Below are 6,535 nucleotides of genomic sequence, written 5' to 3'. Positions count from 1 at the left end.
GCCGAAGCCAAAAAATAAATAATTAAATAATTTTTTTAAAAAAAATTAAATATATAAATAAACCAGGACAAATGTAGAACAAAATTTTCAAATGGAAGACACTTTTTTTTAAATAATGGAGGACACGCAAAAAAAATGCTGATTTTTTAAAAAATGTTAATATAAATGCATGTTTCTGAGGCTTCTATAGACAATTGCCCCCCAAAAGCCCCGGCGGCAATCGGTGGCAGGACCAGGCTGGGGCCGGTCCCAAGGCCTCGCCGGGCCGCATCCGGCCCGCGGGCCGCAGGTTGCCTACCCCTGATCTAAATACTGCTCATACAAAGTATTCTAAACAATTAGAGGTGTATGCAACTTCCAACAACATCTACTTTTTCTTCTGGGTTCCCAATGAACCTCCTTTTTCCAAATTAAAAATGATGACTGGGCACACAGCTCAGCCCAAACTGTTGCTTGGCTATGAAGTTAATGGGTTTGTTTAGGCCAGTTGCTTCTACCTCTGCCTGAGTTACCTTACAAGACGAGGAACCAGGTCTGTCACTGCAGTCTCTCAGAGGTGAGATTGGAATATGATCATGTAGTACATCAAAATTTAAACTGTGAAGGAATACTTTTACAAAAATTAGGCCAACCAGAAGGTACAAATTCTTGTCCAGATACATTGTTGCTTGGATCTTTCCATCTTCTACACTTAAAATGGATATTAATAGTATAAAGAATAAAAATAGTGGGGAGTAGAGTTGTTTTTGCACACGTAGAGTTAAATGCATTATAAGTGAACCCTTTTTCTGACACATAGTGCCAAATGTTGGCTTCTTTCTTCTTTTGATCTACATAAACAAGTACTCTCTCTAAATTCTGAAAAACAGAATTAACTCAGACGCAATCCCATGTGCCACAGTGAAGGAGCTCTAGAGATGGTGTTACAGCATCCCAGTGTAACAGGGACTAAGCTTTGCATGCTGTCTGGGTACTGCCAGATTTTTGAGGGAATGGGATTATACAGCTGGGCAGTTTGCTGTGTAAGAGTTGTTATGGCCAGACTATGACTGGAGAAATGTGAGTCCAAACTGTTGTTTGGCCATAGAATCATAGAATTATAGAATGATAGAGTTGGAAGAGACCACAAGGGCCATCCAGTCCAACCCACTACCATTTAGGAAATGATGTTACTGGTTGTGTTTATGGTAGTTCCTTCTGCCTTTACCTAAGCTAAGTTACAGGTTGAGGAACCAGAGGTGAGATGCAAACAAGTAACACTGTATCTCTGCAGCATGGTATCATCTCTTCTAAGTATCTTGTAATGACTAAACTAAAGAGGTTGATGGTTAAGTTCACCCTTTCTCAAGTAGTGGCATTTGTATGACAGGCAGCAGCTCAACAAGTGCAGCTCCCCTAAAAGAAACCTGGTGGCCTATCATTTTGTCCCGGAAACCACTAAACTCTTCTGGGAAGTGGGAAAGAAAGGTCCTAAACTACAGAGCTGTAGCAAGAAATATCACCACCACCTTGATACACCAGCCACACATGGAGTGAGACCCTACACCAATCAGGAAATGCATAAAGCTCCAATGCAGGGTTTTGTGTTCTCCCCCAATGCTAGCAGTCATCACACTCTGAGGAGGCTCCATCACTACTGATGCTGTATGAAGATGGAGAGAGAATTCAGAGGATAAAGGAGCAACGGGTTTTGTCTCAAGGTGCATCTCCACTGTAAAAATAATGCAGTTTGACATCACTTTAAGTGCTGTAGCTCCATCCTATCGAATTCTGGGATTTGTAATTTTATAAAGCATTTATCCTTCTCTGACAAAGAGTGCTGGTTGTTGTTTTTGTTTGTTGTTAACTGCCCTCATCTTGGCCCTGACTCATGGCGACCCCATGGATGAGACATCTCCAAGATCCCGTCCTCCACTGCTCTGTTCAGGTCCTGTAGGTTGAGACATGTGGCCTCCCTGATTGAGTCGATCCATCTGGCATGTGGCCTTCCTCTCTTTCTAATGACTTCCACCTTTCCATGCATTAATGTCTTTTCGAGTGAGTCGTGCCTTTGAATGATGTGACCAAAGTACAACAGCCTCAGTTTTGTTGTCTTGCCTTCTAGGGAGGTTTCAGGCTTGATCAATTTGATGACCCATTTGTTTGTCTTTTTGGCCATCCATGATATCCTCCGCACTCTTCTCCACATCTGAAAACCATGCAGGCCACCAGAGAAGAGGCAAGAGGAAAGAAAAACCAGGGGGTACTGGGGACTCAATAAAGGGGCAGGAGGGCATGAGAAGAGGAGGAACTAAAGGGTAGGGCAAAAGGTTGGAGTCATTAAAGGCTTGAGGGAGGGAAGGAAAGAGAGGTGAGGAGATGAGAGGGGAAACAAGGTTGCCAAGAACAACTGGATACAAAACAGAGGGACAAGAAGCTACTGGGCAGCAGCAGTAGTTGACTCTCACAGAGAGAACAGTAATGACACCATAACTAACATATGTTAGCACTGTGCTCTGGGAGGCAAAGGTGACCCTTCTTGTGATACCTTATCACCAAAAATGCTTACATGATGCAGCTAAAGCTGGTGCCTCACTAAACTACAAATCCCAAGATTCTGTATGATGGAGCCATGGCATTTAAAGTGGTGCAAGGTGACCATATGCCATAACCACAAATGGGGACAAGACACTGCAAAACGTATGACTTTCAAGAAAAATGTAGGATATTACAAAATAAATGCTCGAGACTCTCTTATATATGTAAATCCACGATTCTTAGTCATGCTCAAGCTGGATGACATTTTGGATTTGTCCTGGGCAGAAGGGTGAAATGTAGGACATGTCCTGGAAAAGGAGGACATCTGGTCTCCCTGAAGTGGCATCAAACTGCATTATGTCTATAGCACAGAAGGTTACAGGTTTGTTGATTTTTTTAGCTTACAGAAAAAAGATTGCCATGATGGCAGAGGGCAACATAATAGAGATTTATGAACATAAGCATAGCGAATAACAGGAAGATCCCCCCCAATAGTAACTCATCCAGTAATAGTAACACTCAGTCATCTGAGTAACTGATTGGTAGGAGATCCAGGACAGACAAAAGAAAGAACAAGTGCTGGTCCTCACCGCAAAGGAGGACAAGGCATTGCAAAATGTAGGACATGCAAGAAAATGGAGGACATGACCAGATAAATGCTTAAAAAGGTATTCCCCATTGACATGGCTGTCAGGTTGTGTCCGACCAAGGGGGTGGTGCTCATCTCCGCCATTAAGCCGAAGAGCCAGCCTTGTCAGAGACCACTCTGTGATCCTGTGGCCAGGATGACTGCACCACTGAGAAGTGGCGCCTACTTATCTACCTGCATTTGCATGCCTTCCATCTGCTAGGCTGTCTGGGGCCAGTGATGGGAGCTCACCTGGGCCTCAAAGGGACCACCTGCCCTTCTTGCAGTCAAGGCAGCCAGCGCCTTCACCGCTCCTATCAATGTAAACTCATGCTTTTTAGTCCTGCTCAAAATGGAGGATGTTTTGGAATCCCTCCTGGACAGAAGGTGGAAATGCGCAGGGCGGACAGATGCCTTAATTGTAAAGGATTATATAGGGTTGTGTCTGTTTTTTATAATCTGTATGCTTTATATTTGTAGATTTCTGTATTTTATTGCAATGTATTGTAACCCGCCTCGATCCATAGAGAGGCGGGATGTAAATGAGTGAATGTATTATTGTTATTATTATTATTATTATAAAATGTAGGACATCCAAGCATAAGAATGCAGGACAAGACCAAAGAAAAGCTAAAAGCGCTCCTGCTCCTGCTCCAAATGGAGGACGCTTTGGAACCCCTCCCGGAGAGAGCGCTGACTCGTCCAGGGTGGCCAGAGGAAACAAAGCAAGGGCAAGGCGCCATAAAATGTAGGGCAGCCAAGAAACAACGGAGGACACGGCCAAGGAAAGGCTAAACAGGGTCTCGGGGATGTAACTTCATGCTTCTGAGCCATGCTCAGGATGGAGGACCTTTGGGGCTCTTTCCCTTCCTCCTTTTCCCTCTCAGCCCAGAGCCACCGCAGGCTCCTCCCCCTGCTCCCGACGGCCACGCCCCCAGACGGCACGGCCATTCCCTTCCAGGGGGCGGAGTCCCCGGAAGTCCCGCCCCGTTCCCCGGAAGCGAACTCCGGACAAGCAGGTCAAGCCGGCTAAGATGGCGGCGCCCAGGGAGCCGCGTTGAAGGAAAGGAAGGGCAAGGCAGGGACGGGCAGGCGCGTGCCAGGCCTCGGAGGTGGAGTGAGGTCGGTCCAGCCGCCGCTCGCACTCCGTAGCAGCCTCGCGGGTTTTAGTATCGGAGGAAGGCGGCGGGGCTCTCTCCTCTGCGTCTGCTTCCAGGGCTTTGGGAAGGTGACTCTGGGCCTCCGCGGTGCCTCGAATCGAGGGAAAGGATCAACAGAAGTGTGGCCTCAGCAGACATGGGTTCGCCTGGCGCCTTCTGCCTGCAGAGGGCTTGGCCCCCCTCGGGACTGTAGGTAATGCTGCCCAGGGGTCCGTGGCTGTGCCTTTCCAGTCCGGCCTTGTGGGCATTCTCTGAAGAAGAACAAATAGCCATGGGACTCCGCTCTGATTTGCCCTTGAGAGGCTGGCGGTGGTTGCTGAGTCAGCCTGGCCTATGCTTGGACCAGGATGGGATCCTGGCTCAGCCATGGAGTCATAGAATCATAGAGTTGGAAGAGACCCCAAGGGTCATCCAGTCCAACCCCTTCTGCCATGCAGGAACTCACGATCAAAGCATCCCTGTCAGATGGCCACCCAGCCTCTGCTTAAAGACCTTTAAGGAAGGAGACTCCACCACTCTCTGAGGGAGTGCATTCCACTGTCAAACAGCCCTTACTGTCAGGAAGATCTTCCTAATGTTGAGGAGGAATCTCTTTTCCTGTAGCTTGCAGCTACTGTTCCAGGTCCTAGTCTTTGGAGCAGCAGAAAACAAGCTTGCTCCCTCCTCAATATGGCATCTCTTCAAATGTTTAAACAGGGCTATCATATCACCTCTTAACCTTCTCTTCTCCAGACTAAACATCCCCAGCTCCCTAAGTCGTTCCTCATAGGGCAAGGTTTCCAGACCTTTCACCATTTTAGTCGCCCTCCTTTGGACACGCTCCAGTTTCTCAATGTCCTTTTTGAATTGTGGTGCCCAGAACTGGACACAATATTCCAGGTGGGGCCTGACCAGAGCAGAATAGAGAGGCACTATTAGCTATTAACATTTAAAGCCACTGGGTGACCCTGGGCAAGTCACACTCTCTCAGCCTCAGGGGATGCCAACGGCAACCCCCCTCTGAAGAAATCTTGCCAAGAAAGCCCTATGATAGTCTCACTTTAGGGTCAGTGTAAGTTGGAAACAATTTTTCATAGGGCTATCTTAGGCAAGGAACTGATCTCTAAGCAGAAATGTAAAGGCCTTTTTACTCACAGTCTCCTATGCGTGTGTGCATACACACAGAGAGGGGATAGTGGCACTGTGTGCGTATATGCCTTCAAGTTCCCTGTGAACTTATGGTGACTCCATCAATTTTCCGTAGGGTTTCCTGAGGCAAGGAATATTCTTGAGCTGATTTTGCCAACTCCTTCCTCAGAAATGATACAGCACCAGTATTCAGTGGTGGTCTCCCATCCAGGTACTAATCAGGGCTGACCCTGCTTTGTGTCCAAGATCAGATAGGATGCCTTCAGGGTATTTAGGCACTGTCTGTATGTGTGTGCCTCTAGTCGCTTGTTAACTTATGGTTTTATGAATTTCATAGGGTTTTCTTCAGCAAGGAAGATTCAGAGGTGCTTTTGCCAGTTCCTTCCTCTGAAATATAGCCCAGTGGTTCTCAAACTGTTTACCCTTGTGACCCTTTTACACCTACATCTGGGTGTTGCATTCCCTCTCTTGTTAAATGTAGTATATTAATTAAAAATGTAGTGTGTATATTTTTGTTTGCCCATTCATGTATGTTCATGAATATACATGAATATAATCATTCAACAGTTTCTCATCCCAACAACCAGGGCATTGATGGGATGGGTGGGGAAATAAGAACTGGCAGCTGGGGATGGGCCACGATCCAGTGAGTTTCTCTGCTCTCCTCCTACCTCAGGCAGAGGTGGCTGCTCCAAGTGCCCTCCTTGCCTTTCTTTCCCCCTCCAGGACAGATAAGGTTTAGCCAGTGGGGAGGGGGGGATCAGGGCCTCCAAGTCTCACACTCTGCCTGGGGATCCTGCCCCACTGTTTGAGAACCACCCATATATCCTACAGCACCTGGTATTAGTTGGCAGTCTCCCATCCAAGTACTAACTGGGGCTGATGCTGCTTAATTTCCAGAATCAGATAGGATCTGCTCCCTTTACAGTATTTAGACAGATCCAAAGGTAATGGTGGTAGGGATACTTACATACATCACATACAATTACATAATCATAACATGATCATAATTTTACTCCTACATATAATATATTTTTCTCAACCCTTTTTGGGTTTCTCTTATGTTTAGACTGGGAAATATAATTGTCAAGCTGTTAGTTAC

General features: G+C 46.4%; 1 protein-coding gene across 5 annotated transcripts in view; it reads left to right on the top strand.

The window, feature by feature from the left end:
- Window positions 1-4,151: 4,151 nt before the first annotated feature.
- LOC149322085 (protoheme IX farnesyltransferase, mitochondrial-like) overlaps window positions 4,152-6,535 on the top strand; it is a 157,300-nt gene continuing 154,916 nt past the window's right edge. For 3 of the 5 annotated variants that reach the window (XR_016282070.1, XR_016282069.1, XM_089534256.1), the window contains exon 1: window positions 4,152-4,498. The gene's annotated coding sequence lies outside the window, so the exon portion shown is untranslated. The remainder of the gene's footprint in view (window positions 4,499-6,535) is intronic. The other 2 variants (XM_089534274.1, XM_089534283.1) reach the window with 2 other exon arrangements.

This window comes from Sceloporus occidentalis, unplaced genomic scaffold (assembly GCF_023333645.1).
Source record: "Sceloporus occidentalis isolate IW3139 unplaced genomic scaffold, rSceOcc1.0.p SCAF_1, whole genome shotgun sequence".
Lineage (NCBI taxonomy): Eukaryota > Metazoa > Chordata > Lepidosauria > Squamata > Phrynosomatidae > Sceloporus > Sceloporus occidentalis.
Note: the sequence above shows the minus strand (reverse complement) of the source record. Positions and strands in the feature narration are given on the sequence as shown.